This window comes from Mesoplodon bidens (assembly GCF_964165515.1).
Source record: "Mesoplodon bidens genome assembly, chromosome: 1".
Taxonomy (NCBI): Eukaryota; Metazoa; Chordata; class Mammalia; order Artiodactyla; family Ziphiidae; genus Mesoplodon; species Mesoplodon bidens.
Genome location: NC_138176.1, coordinates 227,328,813 through 227,346,329, shown reverse-complemented (window position 1 = coordinate 227,346,329; position 17,517 = coordinate 227,328,813). Strand labels below are relative to the sequence as shown.

Below are 17,517 nucleotides of genomic sequence, written 5' to 3'. Positions count from 1 at the left end.
GGATATAAAATCCTTAGTTTACACTCTCATTCCTTGGGTTTCTAGAAGAAGATGCTACACTGTTACCTCACTTTGACTGTTGCACTTTGGAAATCTGATGTCAACCTTACCTTCTGTCCTGTGTAAGAGGCTTAGTGTTTTTTGTCTGGAGGACCCAAAGATTTTTTTCCTTACTTCCTTTTGAAGTTTTACCAGGCTATATTTTGGAAGTTTATTATTCTCGGTTTTTCCAAGTATATAGTAGGTTGTTGCCAGAATTAATGTATCTTGTATTTCCTCCTGCCCACCACAACATACAAATACATATTTGTTTTTGTTTTGGAAATACTCTATAAATTATAGTTTTAAATATTTGTTCCTTTATTTTGCTTTTATTCTTCTGAGTTTTCAGTTATACATATGTTATAGCTTCTTTAAAGGTATATGTTAATAATGTTTTTGTCCAATCATTTTTTTCTTCTATAGTTCTATTCTCCTGGCTGACCTTCTCTTGTTCCTTATTTTCCTTTATATTTTTACTTGAATCCAACCTTCCTTTTTTTTTTTTTTTTTTTTTTTTGCGGTACGCAGGCCTCTCACTGTTGTGGCCTCTCCCGTTGCGGAGCACAGGCTCCGGACGCGCAGGCTCAGCGGCCATGGCTCACGGGCCCAGCCGCTCAGCGGCATGTGGGATCTTCCCGGACTGGAGCGCGAACCCGTGTCCTCCGCATTGGCAGGCGGACTCTCAACCACTGCGCCACCAGGGAAGCCCCAACCTTCCTTTTCATTACTTTTTTTTTGGCCCTGCCAGCATGTGGGATCTTAGTGCAGCATGTGGGTGAGATCTTACTTTCCCCGACCAGGGATCAAACCCACACCCCCTGCATTGAAAGCATGGAGTCTTAACCACTGGACCACCAGGGAAGTCCCTTTATTACATATTTTAAAAGTGATTTGTCTTTTTCTCCATTTCCCCCACCCCACCCCCGCCCCCGCCTGAGCATGCTCAGTTCTTGTTTCATATCTTGTGTTTTGACCGTTTCTATTTTTGATTTTTGGTTCAAGATTTAAAAAAAAATATGTAAAAGTCTGTTACAGATTCATTTTGGAATATTATTTTACAGTTTTGCTGTTTCTGGATTTTTTTTCCTTTGGTGAGAATTTTCGTTAGCTGGAGTGTTTGGACTTGGAATGTCTGTGTTCTTACAGTAGCTTTTAAAATTAGTGTTGTCTGCTATTTCTGTTCCTTTCATGGCTCAGCATTACAAGTTGTATGTAGATGGGGTGAGGGATTTGCTTAGTTTATAAGGTTTTCAGTTCACGAAATCGCATTTTTGTTGGTATGGTGCAGTATAATTCCTTTAATCTACAAGTTTTTTGTTTTGTTTGTTTTTTGTTGTTTTGGTCTGTGAGGGGGAATGGGTAGGTATATTGTACAGTTTTTGAAATTCTTTTTTGTTCTTGCAGAATACTTAATCTCTACCCTTTGCTTCCTTCTTTTCCCTTCACCACCAGCCTCTAAGGGATACCCAATCCAGATTATTTTACTGTCTCCCAGAACTGTTGCCTTCCTGGGACTGCCATCTTTGATCCTGTGTACTTTAAGTCCTCCTTTTCTATTCTTTAGTAGCCAGTGATCTGATCTACCCTTCTCTCAGACGCTTTTTCTCAATATTTTCTATTCACTGATAACAATAATTATTTGTATTTACTGAAACTAAGGTTCAGGCTAACATCTTAGCACCTATTGTGTGTACTTATTATCTGATTTGTTCTTAAGCCGTTGTAACATGTAGGTGTTACTATGCCTGTTTTACTTTGATGAAACTGAAGCTTAGAAAAGTTAAATAATTGTATTCAATAAATATTGAGTGCTTACTATATCTAAGGTTGTTTCCTATATGCTAAATGTGGAGTCATAAATAAAACTGATACTAATACAAAGATTTTAAAAAAGACATAATGATCCTTGATAATTATAAAATGTAGAATTGCTTGGTTATGTTGTTTGTTACATATATTTTAAATAGGTAAAGAAACACATTAACCAGAATTTGCAAAATAGATGAAAAAATAGAAATCACCTGCATAATCTGCTGTCCTTTCCTGAAAAAGTATTGTAATTCATATCTACTTCCCTGATAGTTACTTGGCATCTAATATTTATTGCCACAAGTTTATTTAATATTTCAATCATATGTCTAAGTGACATATGACAGTTTCTTTTTTATGTACAAAACAAAATGTAGTTGTATTGCATATTGTAAAGCAGATCTTTTTTAGATACCACATGGCTGTGTTTTAGTAAATAGATTAAATAAAAGTGAACCTTTTTGGTTGGGTCTTAATGATATTGCATGATGGAAGGTATCTATATTGAGATTATGTTTATATCTGTATCCTTGTTTATAGAAAAAGGATATTCATTCTAACTTTGCTCTGAAGTCATATGTGATGGGCTACTGTGGGGCTGGGGAGTTTCCACCAATAATATAATATATCCTAATATTGATAATGTAATGAGTAGATATCATTCTACTCTAAGGAAAAGAATAAAAGGAACAGAAAGTGATAAACTTGGAGTGCATATACACATTTCTCTTTTGTAAAATAATTCATTTACACTTGGAAACTTGATTAAGTAATTTGGGTTGTTTGCTGTGATATTTTGCTTACTGTAATGCCTTTTTAAAAGAGGTATGCATGACGTGAATGTTAACTGAATATTTTCCATATGGAAGTAATTGGAGATAGGACGCATGGGACTAGAGACTGAGAACTTTTTGAGTACAGAGCTGTGCAGCCAAGTTTTACTTTCCGTGGCCTATTCCCAAATATTTATGCTTAGAAAGGTTTCAAGTCATCTTATTAGCTATCCCATTGGAAAGTTTGGAATCTGCTGTATATTTTCTTAAATACATAAGCTTATTATTATGCCAAGGTTATGTCCATTGGTGTATATTATTTCTTTTCTTAATGCTAGATAAAATTTGTTAAAACAGGTTTTGGTGCTTGAGAAAATGTATGTTTCCAGATTTTACTCATTTGTAAAGATTATTATTAAAGATAAAATAGAAGACAATTCAAAACTTTTGTAAAATGACCATTAAAGACAAATTAAATGATAGGTTAAAAAGATCATTGTTACAATTCTTTCAATTATGAATGAAAACCTCATAATTGTTTAGTAATTATAAATGTCCACTGTGGTCATATTTAAAGGAAGACCAAACACTACTTTTAGTTAGTTCCTGATTTAAAAATTATCATTTTGACAAATTTTGTTAAAAGTATTAGAAATACACACACACACACACACACACACACACACACTCACCCCTCTATATATGCTTGTTTCTATTCAGTTATTATGAACTTATATTTTCTGTCATTATGAACTTAACATTAAAGGAAAAATATACCTTATGCACTAGTATCATTTGATTTTATTTCTCACCTTTACTGTTAGTTTCTTGTTTTTAAAGAAATTTGTGAGGTCTTACTTTAATACCTGATTTAAATAGGAACTTTAAATATTTGACTGTTTAACCATAAAGTATTTCTCCATCAGGGAATATATTAATGTGTATTTTGTTTATATTGTCTTGTTCTCGATTTTCTAAGGTCTGCTTTTTATGTATAATTCCCTAGCATTTGGTGGTGTGGTCTAGTATGGTCTAGCCTGTGTGAAGGGAGAGTCATGTACCCATAGGATAAATACTATTTGTTAGAGCATCAATTTTACTTGAAGAGTTGGAAAAAGGGAACATTAGGCAATTTAACTGTTAAGTAATTAGAAGGTTATTTATATAATAGCATGAATTCACAAATAATACAAAGTCAAATGCAAAATGTGTGTTAATTTTTAATGTGAGTCAAGCATTCCAAACAATTTGGCTTTCATGTAGGCTGTTTCAGACTGCACCTTTCATTGTCACAGGTTAGATGGAGCTGAAGAGTAGGGGGGATAAGGTTGTTATATGTTTTTTACTTTTACCTTTGGTGGTTTTTTGCTAAACTGAAATGTGAGAAGTATTGTCCTAAGGTATTTACCCCTAACTCTTCAGCTGCCTCTGGTTACCTTCTTTGTGCCTAGGATACCTTCCTAGGAAATCAGTTTGCCAGCATCTGCTTATCAGGACAAGGCCTGTTTCTGGATTGGTAGTATAATACCTAAAGGCTTTCTTGTCTTGAGGTGTATCATCAGCAGAAGTTTGTCTTCCTTTCTGTAGATCTTTAGAATTTTAATCTTAGCCCTTAGATAGTGGTTTCAGTCTTTTTTGGTATTTTTATTGTCATTACTATGTTTAATTTTGTTAACTAGAATCTACATTTTCTTTTTTTCTGTCCATTTAGTTGGGCTTTACACTTTTCTTTGCAAAAATCTTGTGTCCTGAGGTAAATTTGCATCTGAGCATTTAGTAATTAAACAAATTACCATTGTGAGTGGATCTATTTTATATGAATAGTGTGCCACAACTAAATTGTACAACAGTTGATTTTTCCATTTTGTGGAGCTTTTACAGTGTTGATAGTATTTTTGTTTGCCTGCTCTCCCTTATGTATAGCTAAGTAATTACCAAAAAAGGTGTTTTTTGCCATATTTATTCTATAATTGCTACTGTGCAATTGAACTGCAAAAGGAGGACATTCTCACAGTGGTTATATGTCACTGCAATAAAGTGATCAGTTGAGACTTGTATTGATTTAAGGAGTATGAAGGTGGTAGTGAAAGATATAAGACCCAGGCTTAATGAGAAGTATGTTGTAAAAATTGGCAATTGACAAGAACTGTGAGGAATTTAGAAATACTTTTAAGGTTTGTGGAAATGTTGAAGAAAAGCGATGAGAGCATAACTTTATAAAGGTGTAATTGTGTAGTGAAAAGGATTATAAAAATGCAGGTAAGTTGTACTGAAACTTATGTTTTGTAATGTTTTAATAACTGGAGCAAGTAAGATGTTTTAAAAGTGTCATGTGTTTCTTTTTAAATTTGTTGGTAGTTTCTATGAGACTGTCATCAGAACATTGAGGGACTCCTTTCAAACTGTTGGAGGCATTGTGGAAGCATTCCTTTGCAGTTTTGTAGCAATCAGGCAAGAAGCTTGAGAGGAGAGGATAAGTGCTGAGTGCTGTGTCTTCTTTGTTCAAGAAATAGAAATGCAGCCTGAGATTTTTAAAGTAAAATTTTACATCTTTTACAAAAAATTATGATAGTGTGAAGTTTTTTGAAGATATGTGAAGGATAAAATAGGATTTAGTTCTCTATAAGGTAGGGATAAACTGTTGATTTGGATTGTGTTGATTTCTGAAATATTGTAATTAGGGTAAATTGAATGGGTGATGGGCAGTTTGAGAAGTGATTGCTAATGCTTTTTTTTTTTTCCCGGTGAAGATATTTTATTTTTCATAAAAATATAATTGTACAGTGCTCTTCAGAGAAAGAAAAATTACTTCAATGCCCCCAAATACCATGTGATTTAGTAGTAATTTTCCTCTCCTTTAAAACTAAAAAATGTAATTGATAATATGCAATTGATTTCTTGTGAAACATCGCATTTACGTTTTTAAATTTTATTTGCCTTTAGTTTAACTAAAGGTAAGTCTGGTTTTAACCTATAGTTTTTGGAATGAGCCAAATCAAGCCTATCAATTCAAAGATGATAAAATAAAATGCTAAATGGTGATGCTGATAAATACTGTCAGTTAGCTGGTAAACAGTGATATGAATTTGCTGCAGCAAGATTCTGATTCCGATATATTAGAAAGATTTTAGATAAAATAGAAAAAAAATTTAAGAACTTCAAGTATATCCTAAAATTTGATCTAGTCAAACTTATTCCATATTATACTCAGTTGCTCTAATATACAATGGATCTTTGCTAAATTAATGACAGAAAATTAATGACTGGTCTAAATTTTCCCCCTTACCTTTCCTTCTTTGGGAAAAGGAAAAAGGAAACATTACTCTGTCTACTCAGAGAGCAAGGAGAACAGCAGAACAGATGAAAGGGGACTGAGCTCACTGACTCTTCCACTGGCTTCTGTTCTCTCTCAGCCTGTATGTTGTCCTTATAGGTTGAGTGAGAGATGCTAGGGTTTCATCATGCTGCTCCTTAACTGGAATGGGACAATTACTTAATTTATAATTCAAGATCTGATATCTTTGTAACAACTTAAAACTCTTGACTAGCTGAGACGTTGCTTTTTAGATATTTTTCACCAGTCTGGCTCTAACTCTTCCACCTCTAAAATTAAAATAGAAAACAGCAACAAAAAATAACAGAATCCTAAGAAAATATATCATTAACATTATTCAAAGATGCTAGTTTTTCAAATACCAGTTTTTACATAGTTATCATTCATGAGCAATCTGTATTAGGTTTATTGCTGACTGAACAGTGTGTAGTCACTGAATTCACTGTGCATCTTTTGTTTTAGGGGAAGACTGCTCTACTTACATCCTTATCGTCCTCTCTGGGATTTTTAGTATATTACTAGAAATCATGAAGTTAGATAATTTTCCTAACAAACCTTTGTCTAGTCCTGTAGGTTCTTTAGATTTGGGATGGATCTGTTGGCTCTCTGCTTCAAAATATGTCCTAAATGATGATCCTGGTCCTTCTCTTAGTGTTTGTCTGTCTTATTTTAGTGAGATGTGTGACCTCTGGGGAGGTCTCCTTACATTTAGTAAGTTGATCTTTCTCTTTTAGGTAGATAAGCCAAACTTCTCTTGAGGGAGAGTTTTTTCGCCTGTATTTTCTAAAGTGCCTCTCAAATGAACACTGTTGTTCATTTCAAAAGTTGCCCAAAGTGGGAACTGTAAGTCTTAAGTTGTTCTTAGTGAAAATATACAATTTAGAAAGATAAGTACTTGAATTAGAAGAAGCAGGTGTCTGGCTTGGGGGGTAGGTTGACTGATGAAAAAAGTCAGTTTTGTGCAAGTGTTGCTTTTGCAGCTTATGTCTTAGAACCACAACTGAATGGTTGGCTACTTTCAAGTAGAAACCTGATAAATCCTGGCTGGTTGGAGGTTTGGAGAGATCTATACCAGGCCAGACTCGTAGGTAAGGCAACCCAAGACTGAGGAAAGTTATTGTAAGGTTTTGATGAGTCGTCTAATGTTTGTCCAAAGGATACTCAGCCTCTGGGAATTGTTCAGGGAACTAACCTGTTGGGGCCTATGCCATTCTGTTCCTCTGAACATTGTCTTAAGAGACTTATATGACAGGACCCGCCCCTCCAGCTCAAGACAAATTTGTCTTATGCAAATAAGACAGATTTCCATCAACGATACAAGTTTTCAAATCTGATCAAATAATGGTATCATTTAATTTAGAGAGAAGTTAGGTTAAAAAAATAGTTATTAGGTAAATATAATGGAAAAATAAAAGGATATACAGATGAAACTGTTTATATGTTTAATAAAGAAGGTATACCATTGTAAGTATCAACGTAAAAATTTTTAGATATGTAAGAATATTTATTTGGAAGACTTTTCTTCAAACGGTTACTGGTTTTTGACAGTCTTAAATTTTTTCTGAGAAACAGGGCCAAGTAGTGTGCCTTAAGGTTTTTATGAATGCCTGTCTTGGCCATACAATTGCTTTTAAAATCAACTTCTGAGTTGGCTATTAATACTTTTAGTATGTGTGAAGTTATGCATTTGTGAACCTAACTTGAGCCTATGTAGAACAGGCACTGGCAAGACTTCATGCAGAACTTTCTCTGCTATTAATAGAAAATCATAAGGAATCCCTTCTAGGTAAAATTTATATTTACATTGAAACTATTCTTAAAACTTATTAATACAAAATAACCAGACATATTTACTTTACCTTTATGCAGTCTATAGAAATAAATTGAAATACATTGTCAGGAGATCCAGATTTTCAAATGAGTGAGTTACAGATCATTAGTACAATGACCTGGAGTTAATTAACTGAGAAGTGATTTTTCATCTATTTTATTTTTTTTTAAATAAACTTTTAGGGACGTCCCTGGCGGTCCAGTGGTTAAGACTCTGTGCTTCCAATGCAGGGGGTGTGGGTTCAATCCCTGGCCGGGGAACTAAGATCCCACATGCTGCAAGGCGTGGCCAAAAAGTAAAAAAAAAAAAAAAAAAAGAAAAGAAACTTTTAAAATGATTGAAGTATAGTTTATATACAGAAAAGGATAGGTGAACTTTTCTATACTGATGGACTTTTACAAAGCGAACACACCTTTGTAACCATACCTAGATCAAGGTATCTGCTCCTCTGAAGCCTCCCTCTGTTCTGTCCCCAGTCAAATAACCCATTCACCCAAAGTTAACTACTGTTCTGACTTTGTGATCAGAGATTAGTTTGGTCTGTTTCTGAATTCGAAAGAATAATATATAGGCTTCTCCTCCCCTCCCCGCCAGCTGCTTCATACAGCATTGTGTTTGTGAGATGTATCTTAATTTTGTGTATGGCATTAGTTTTCTCATTTTCACTGATGTGTAGGATACCATTGTATGAATATACTACAGTTTATTTCTCCTTCCTACTGCTGACGGACATTTGGGTCGTGAGTTTTGGGCTCCTTAAATAATGTTACTATGATAAATCTTGTACATATCTTTCTGTGCACAAACATATACATTTATTGATTGTATACACAGGAGTTGTATTACTTAGTCATTGGGTATGTGTATTTTCACCTTCAGTAGATATTTCCAAATAGTTTTCCATACTGGTTATACCAATTTCCATTTCTACCTGCAGTGCATGAGAATGCCATTTGCTGCACATGCTCACTTACATTTGGTATTCTCTGATTTTTCGATTAAAAACTAGTCATTTTGGTGTGTAGTAGTATCTTATTGTGTTGTTTATCTGTGTTTTCCTGAGGATTAGTGATGCTGAGTACCTTGTCAATATGCTTATTGGTTTTTGAAATTATCTTTTATGAAGTTTTTTTTGGTCTTTAGCTTATCTTAAAAATTGAGTTGTCTTTTTCTTGGTGATTTAAAGTCTTTTTTTTTTTAATATTTCATACATGAGTCCTTTGGATATGTGCATTGAGAAGATCTTCTCCTACCCTGTAGCTTTTTCATTATAAGAACACAACTTTTTAATGAAGTCCAATTTGCTGTGTTTATCTTTGTGTCTTGTTTAAGAAGTCTTTGCCTGCCTCAAAGTCCTGACAGTGTTCTCCTGTCATCTCACAGCTTTATTGTTTTAAACTTTATTGTTTAGGTCATACTTTCTTCTTCCCTCCTGTTCCATGGCCTGTGGATGGATGTGATTCATTTGACTGATTTTGATTTTAATAGTAGTAGTGATAGAAAATATACTGGTATGGCTTACTCATAAGAAAATGTTTTTATTTTATTTTTATATATGGCATTATAATTTCTGTGATAACTTTTAGTGCTAGTTAAAGTAGATGATTTTTATTTTGTTGATTCTTTAAAAGGAATTTAAAAACTTTTTTTTTGTCTGACTCTAAAAGAGGCAATCAGTTTTACTATATATTATGTCATGTTCTGTCTTATTTGTTTTGTTTTTGAGGAGTCATAGTGTGATGCCTTAAAGACATTGGGTTGTGCAGTCAATGGCAGCTACTATATTTAAGCAGATGAATGAATGAATCTCTATAAGGTTTGGTTTTGTAATCTATAAAATGGAGAGTAAATAAGGTGATTAAAAAAAGTGTGTGTAAGTTTTTTCAAATCTTTGGCAATGTGCCTGACAAACAGTAAGAGCACTATAATATTTAGTGCTTCTTTCTTGAATTTTTGAACTTCGTTTTGAAGATTATTTTGACCTGAGACTTGACTGAAAGGACATATACTGTATGTTTATTATAAAATTATTCACAGCTAACTTTTGTAAGTAGTAAAATTAATTTGTAAGTTTATGCATTTCTTTTTATTGTGGGTAAAATCTTAAATTTTTTTTAGTATCAACATAAGGTGGATTTAAAAATACTTATGTTAATTTTTTAATAAAATAGAGTAAATATATATATTAATAAATAAATATTATAAAATATCTTTCTATTTCATTGGCTCTACTTTAACTCTGTAGATGCTACAGTTACATTGTCTAGCTGCTACTTAAAAGGTGGTAACTAGGTACTAGAATGTAGAGCATGGCATTGTATGTTGATGGTTAGGAATAATTTAAAATATGGATGCTTTTCTAAGACATTGTTAGCATGCTGTTATCTGATTTGTTATAGAGCTCACTCTTTTTGTAGTCTAGTAACTGCCAGTATCTGATAATTCATTAACTTTTCCATATATTACATTTAAACTTTCAGTTGTTTATAAGATTAGGAAAAATTTTGTTAATCATTTGCCAAAGTTCAGCACGTGCTTTGGGTTTTAAAGTACTGTGAAAAAACAAATTGCTGTCATGAAAATGGGATTCCTGCATAGACTTTGCAGATTAGAGGTAACTCCGAAGTTGAAAAATTATTCCTGATATATTTATTTTTTTATTATTTAGGGAGTCTCAACAAGATTTTTAAAAGGCTATCAAATATTTGGTAAGTACATATTCTCCATGTTAAATACTTTGCATGTTACTTAAGTTTACATGTATATTACATTAATGGCATTTATAATAATAGCCTGTGTAAATTATAATTATAATTTATATTTCTTTTAATTTTTACCCAGTATTGGAATTTCTTCTCTTTATATTCTGCTCCTCTTCTGATTCTGTCTGCACATTGCATCAAGAAAATTCTTCTAGCATGCAGGCTAAGTATTAAAAGAGTTCAAAGAAAGTAGTAGCGTTCATGGGCAGAAATGCTAATACTTTGTGAATGAAACAGGATTTTCCTCACTTGAGATTTTTGTAACAGTTTTTGATTAGCTGTTGATACTAGTACAGATATCAAGATTCTTCAGCCATCCCTTACTTTACTCCTTACATTAGGTCCAATTCATCACAATAAGCCAATGTGAAGACTCCGATCAGACCGTATGCTGTTTCCTATCTGGGCCACTCCAGTTTCTTTGTAATAACATTATAATATGAAAATTTGATAAGGGCCTGTAATTAAGAATTTCATAAACTTTTGATTTCACTAGACAGTGATTTTACTTTTTTAAATTTTTTTTCTTTTTTTGCGGTACCCGGGCCTCTCACTGTTGTGGCCTCTCCCGTTGCACTGTTGTGGCCTCTCCCATTGTGGAGCACAGGCTCTGGACGCGCAGGCTCAGTGGCCATGGCTCACGGGCCCAGCCGCTCCGCGGCATGTGGGATCTTTCCGGACCGGGGCACGAACCCGCATCCCCTGCATCGGCAGGCGGACTCTCAACCACTGTGCCACCAGGGAAGCCCTACTTTTTTAAATTTTTGAGTGAAAGTGGGAGAATTAATCTCAGAATGTGTTTTACTTCACTATATAGGATTTTAGAGTTTTGTGCTGTGGTGATTATATAGATGTAACAATGCTTTGGTTGGTTACTCATGATAGATTTAAAAACTATTGGATATACTTCAACAATGAGGGGAAAGTATCAAGTGGCATATGTAGATTTTGATTATTTTAATACAGTCAATAAAATTTTTTCAAGGATGAATACATTTACTTGATTAGCTAAAGGAAATTTCCTAGATACATGAAGAAATATTTAATCATTAATTTCTTTTATTATACTTTTTATGTGTTTGAAACAATAAATATTCAACTGAATGATATTTCTAAAATTCTGTAATAATCATAGTTGATGTAAGTATTCAACAAATTATACCACTCTATTTACTGTATATTTATAATAAATGTAACATTTTTCGGAGCAAATGATGTTACAAAAAATCTCTTAAACAATATTTTACTACTTTAAAATGTGGTAACTGATTTCTGGTGATGTATTAAGTGGAAAAAGCAATTTACTGCCATTTTTTTCCCCATTGTTGCAAATATTTGAGTTAGTTTGAGTGAACCATATTCAGAGTTGTGTAATCATTACTGCTATCTAGTTTTAGACATCCCCCCCCCACCCCGGCCCAGCACCCTAGGCAACCAGTAATATACTTTTTCTATGAATTGCCTATTCTGGACATTTCTTATAAATGCAATCATACAATATTTGTCATTTTGTGTCTGGCATCTTTCACTTATCATAATATTTCAAGGTTCACCCATGTGGTAGCGTGTATCATTTATTTTTATGGCTAAAAAATATTCCATTGTATACCACATTTTGTTTATCCATTCATCAGTTGGTGGGTTGTATCTACGTTTAGGCTATTAGGAATGCTTCTGCAGTGAACATTCTTGCGTAAGTTTTTGTGTGCACTTATGTTTTCATTTCCTTTGGGTGTATACTTATAAGGGGCAGAATTGCAGGTTAGTATAGTAACTGTGTATAACTCTGAGGAACTGTTAAAATGGATGCATGTGTTACAGTCTCACCCCAGGGTATGAGGGTTCCAATTTCTCCACACTCTTGCAGACATTGATTGTTACACTGTCAATCTTTTTTGTATTTTAGCCATCCAGATAGATATGAAATGGTATTTCATTGTGGTTTTGATTTAGATGTGAAATGGTATTTCATTGTGGTTTTGACTTCATTTCCGTAATGACTAATGATGAACATTATTTCATGTGCTTATTGACCATTTACATATGTTCTTTGGAGAAATGTCTGTTCACATCCTTTGCCCATTTTTTAATTAGGTTGTCTTTTTATTGTTAAACTATACACGTTCTTTATATATTCTGGAAACTAGCCCCTTATGAGATAATATGATTTGCAAATACTTTCTCCCATTCTGTGGATTGTCTTTTCACTTTCTTTCTGGTGTCCTTTGAAGCACAAAAGTTTTTAATTTTGATGAAGTCTCATTTATCTCTTTTTTTCTTTTGTTGCTTATGCTTTTGGTGTCATATTGCAAAATTATCTTTAAATAAATATTCATTGATAGTCTAGGTCTGTGACAAGGTTTTAATTATCACAGGGCTGTAAAGCATTGACATTTCCTGTGTTTGACAGCCAAAGCCCAAAGGAAGCAATTATCCTTATATTTGTGCTTCAATTCCTCAGCTAATTGTTTTAAGCAAAACATTATGTTTTGATCCCATGTGTTGCCATGAAAATGTTAGCTGTGTGTGATATGTTTATTGATATTGGTCTCATGAATTCATAGTTAGTTTTTTAGATTGGAGAAGAAGTAAGTATTTAGTTTATCATGGTGTTTATTGCATATTTGATTTCATACCTTAATAAACCATCACTTTTTAGGCTAAGAGTATTATCAGGGTTCTTTTTAGCTTTCCTGTGAGGAAAAAATAGATTTTGAGAATTTTATTGATTTTAATCTTGTACAGGTTATTTGTAGCAGTGATATTTTGATGTTTTTGTAAACCTACATATGGAATACGTATATTTTTCTTCTGCTTTATTAAGTATGTGCCTTTTTAATTTTTATGGGACCATTTTAGTTTCTTATTTTTTACATTATGTGGTTTTTTAAATCAACTGGAGGCATATTTCAGGATGTATTGGCCTGTAATGTTGTCTAATTCAGTTTTATAGAAAAATGGCATGTAACAATGAAGTGTCACTACTCTTAGTAGATTGGCTTTCTGTGTAAGGGCAAGAGGTTGTAATACAGTATATTTGTTATATGTAATACAGTATATTTGTTATAATACAGTATAACAAATATATTTTTATTTGGGGAATTTACTTTTGTATCTTTCATATTATCTAATAGTATTCTGTGTTAACTTCAGGTTAACCAAAGTCTATTTTAATGAAATTTTATAGAGCTAAGATCATTGATATTCTTCTTTTTAGTTGATTTTAAATCATACTGTCCATTGGTGAACAGTCCTTAAGTGCCCATTGGATGAGTGATATTGTTCTTTACATTGATGTGTTTATAGTTTGTGTTATACTATCTGTGGACATTTTGCAATGGAAAAGGAAATAAAAACTGACGTCTCATTCATGGTGGTGTTAATTGTGATAAAAATAAGGAAAAGATTTAGCTGAGAGAGCTACCTCATCCTATGGTTATATGTCAAATATGGTGATTAAGAGGATTTTGATGATCTATTTATGGCTGAATTAAGGTGAAATGGCTTTTGTGTGCTATTCTTTCCCCCTTCCCTTCTCTTGTTCCAAATGCTTCTAAATGCTTACTAACATAATCACTGAATATATATTAATTCTCTTTGAGTATTTATATTTGAAATGAGGTTTTAATATTAGTAGAGACCTCTTTTTCTTACAAGGGTAGGAAGGATTACCCTTTAGTTAAACCACTAATTAGTCACTAAAGTCAATAAGGCCTGCCTTATACTACAGGGGGCAGCTTCTCAGCACATGTAGTAGAGTTTGCCATTCCACTGATCCATAATACCTTGAAGATATTGGTCAGGGTTGTATGGATAGAACAATTAAACTATTCTTCATCGGAGGGGTCTTTCACTACTTTCTTTTTTTAAAAATTAATTAATTAATTTATTTTTGGCTGCGTTGGGTCTTCATTGCTGTGCGTGGGCTTTCTTTCTCTAGTTGCGGCAAGCGGGGGCTACTCTTCGTTGCGGCAGGTGGGCTTTTCATTGTGGTGGCTTCTCTTGTTGCAGAGCACAGGCTCTACGCACGCGGGCTTCAGTAGTTATGGCACGTGGGCTCAGTAGTTGTGGCTCGCGGGCTCCAGAGTGTAGGCTCAGTAGTTGTGGCACACGGGATTAGTTGCTCCACGGCATGTGGGATCTTCCTGGACCAGGGCTTGAACCTGTGTCCCCTGCATTGGCAGGCGGATTCTTAGCCACTGCGCCACCAGGGAAGTCCCTCTTTCACTACTTTCTAATCTTACTCAGGAAAGCTCAGCTAGACTTGACTTATTCTAAATGTCACACTGTTTTTTGCACAGATGTCTGAAAGCTATCGCACAAGTAGTATGACTGTTTTTTCTCCCAATACAGTTACTGTAGTAACCACATCATGCACAGAAGTTTTCCTAGAAGCTTTTTCCTTCAGAACTTACTTTAAAAAAATTTTTTTAAACTTAATTTTATTTACTTTTTTATACAGTAGGTTCTTATTAGTCATCAATTTTATACACATCAGTGTATACATGTCAATCCCAGTCACCCAATTCATCACACCACCGTCCCCATCCCCCGCCACGGCTTTCCCCCCTTGGTGTCCATATGTTTGCAGAACTTACTTTTTAAATGAAAACTTAATCCAGATTAACTCACATTCAGTCTAGTAGCCATCTTAATTTTATTCTTATTAATATCTAAGATTTCCATTCCCCTGATCTTTCTACAGAAATTTCGCAGTCTGTTAATCCAGGGGTCCCCAATCCCCGGACTGGGAACCAGTACTGGTCCAGGGCCAGTTAGGAACCGGACTGCACAGCAGGAGGTGAGCGGTGGGCAAGTGAGCAAAGCTTCATCTGCAGCTCCCGGACATTGCTCGCGTTACCGCCTGAATCACCCTCCCCACCCCCATGGAAAAATTGTTTTCCACAAAACCGGTCCCTGGTGCCAAAAAGGTTGGGGACCGCTGTATTAATCTAAAGAGTTACAACTGTTCATTTCTTCTGTTTTATCCCCTGTTCGTGGACTGCTTTATTTTGCTAGAGTGATATCAGTTTACTGTCTTGAGAGGTTCCTAGTATAAATTCACATCCCCCCCACCCAAGTATAGCCTCAGTGCTTCTTGGTCATCTTTATCTCTTTTTGATCTTCTATTTCATTCCACATTATTAGTTATTTGGAACCTTTCCACTCTCCTCAGATGACCAGTCCTGTCCGTATTTCGCTTATTCTTTCTTCATTTCATATTTCATATTCTTTCTTTCCCCAGTCTGATTTACTCAAAGAATAAACTGTTTTCATTTCTTTCAAAAGCTAACATCTATATTCTCAGTCTTAGTCCTCCTTTCCTTCACTGGAACCTTGTTATTCTCCCTTTTATGCTCCATGCCGGGTTCTCTTGCCTTATCACACTAAATCTTGAAACATATCTTACTTCTACTCTTTTCCTGTCCTTCCCATTATCACTGAGCTTGTTGGATTTCTAGTTGTTGACTAAAGGTGTCCAATTTCTCCACTTCTATTCAACTACCTTCTGCAGTTTGACTATTGTTTCTACTGTTCTGCTTCCTCAAATGAAAGTAAACCACTTTTCTTACCTACCCAGATCGACATTGGTTAGGTTGATGATAGAATGTTCTGTATCATCCCCAAACTAAGACTGAGTTCCAATTGCTAATCTGTGTCTTTTCTCTTCTCCTCCTGTCCTACCTTTTTCAGCATTTGATCTTTTGCTTCTCCTTGACATTCAGTTCTCCCTTGTCTTCTGTGATACTTGAATGGTTTTTCTACTACGTCTCCAACTAAATGCTTGCTTTCTTTGTTATTGCTTTTCTCCTTTACATACCCCTTATGTATAAACTGGGTTGAAGCTTTGCTCCTCCTCATTATGTATCATTTTTAGGAGGTGGTCTCTGCTTTTATTATGTAAATGATCACAATTTGTGATGACTCACAGATGCCACATTTTCCTTTATTACCTGTTTTACTTGAGTCATTAGGTCTTAAGCACCCCAAAATTAATATTTCTCAAGCTGAAAATATTGCCTCGATATATGCATGGAACTCAGTAAATACTTGTTGAATCAGTGAATAACTCATCTTAGTCTCCCAATCTGTTTAGTCTGTTCTTTTTTTTTTTTAGATAACAATTTTAACCATTCACTTATTCTCATATTGCAAGCCTTATAACACCTTTGACCAACTCTTGTCTGTGCTGGTTAATATTAGTTATCGTATTTTGGTCCTAAGCTTAACTAATGAGGCAGATGATATTCCCATTTGCAGATGGTAAAAATAAGGATCACAGAGGTTGTGATCTGCTTATAATTTCACAGGTAGTGGTGGAGTTGAAAATTAACATCTGATTCCTTATCACATGTTTTCTGGTTTTCACAGAAAACATTCTAATGATAAAAGCAGTATGATGAACAAGAAATTATTGTCAGTGTACTATGTGAGTTAAAGCAGAGAAAACAGGAAGGTGGGAATACTTTAAATTGTTACGTGATGAGATGAAGTCCTAATTTGGTGGGAGGAATGAAAATCAAGGATGTGAGAAGTTTGTCCCTCAAGATTAATACAATTTTGACATCTGGTAGTGATGCAGTGATGCCGGTAAAGTATTGCACGATCCCTCAGGTAACAATGATAAAATCTGGATAATATATTGAAAGAAAAACTCTAACTATTTAAAAGCAACAGAAAATGACCAAAAGGAGACAGAAGTCAGCTGAGAAGTTATCCTTTAAAGCCAGAAACTACAATGTGTAAGAGTTGTACATTTGTGTTTTTCTTGCTTTTGGGTGCATCCCAACCTCCTGTATTTCCAGTAGTACAGGACAGAAGTTAAATGTAGCCAAGTAGCTGGAAATTTATTGAGGGAAATCCTAGAAGCAAGTGAACCACTGAAAAGTAAACAAAAACTGATGGAGTTTTTTGCCAGCCCACCACCATACAAGCAATTCTAAAGGAAGTTCATCAGTCTGAAGG

The 17,517-nt window shown here is 34.4% G+C and overlaps 1 protein-coding gene across 6 annotated transcripts in view; it reads left to right on the top strand.

Annotated features, from left to right (window-relative positions):
• The window catches only part of FBXW7 (F-box and WD repeat domain containing 7), a 208,989-nt gene that overhangs the window by 49,870 nt on the left and 141,602 nt on the right, over positions 1-17,517 (top strand). For 3 of the 6 annotated variants that reach the window (XM_081251104.1, XM_081251105.1, XM_081251103.1), the window contains one exon: positions 10,458-10,497. The exons of 2 other annotated variants lie outside the window; for them this stretch is intronic. The gene's annotated coding sequence lies outside the window, so the exon portion shown is untranslated. Of the gene's footprint in view, positions 1-10,457; positions 10,498-15,337; positions 15,353-17,517 lie in introns of those variants that run through there. One more of the 6 variants, XM_081251110.1, reaches the window with a different exon arrangement.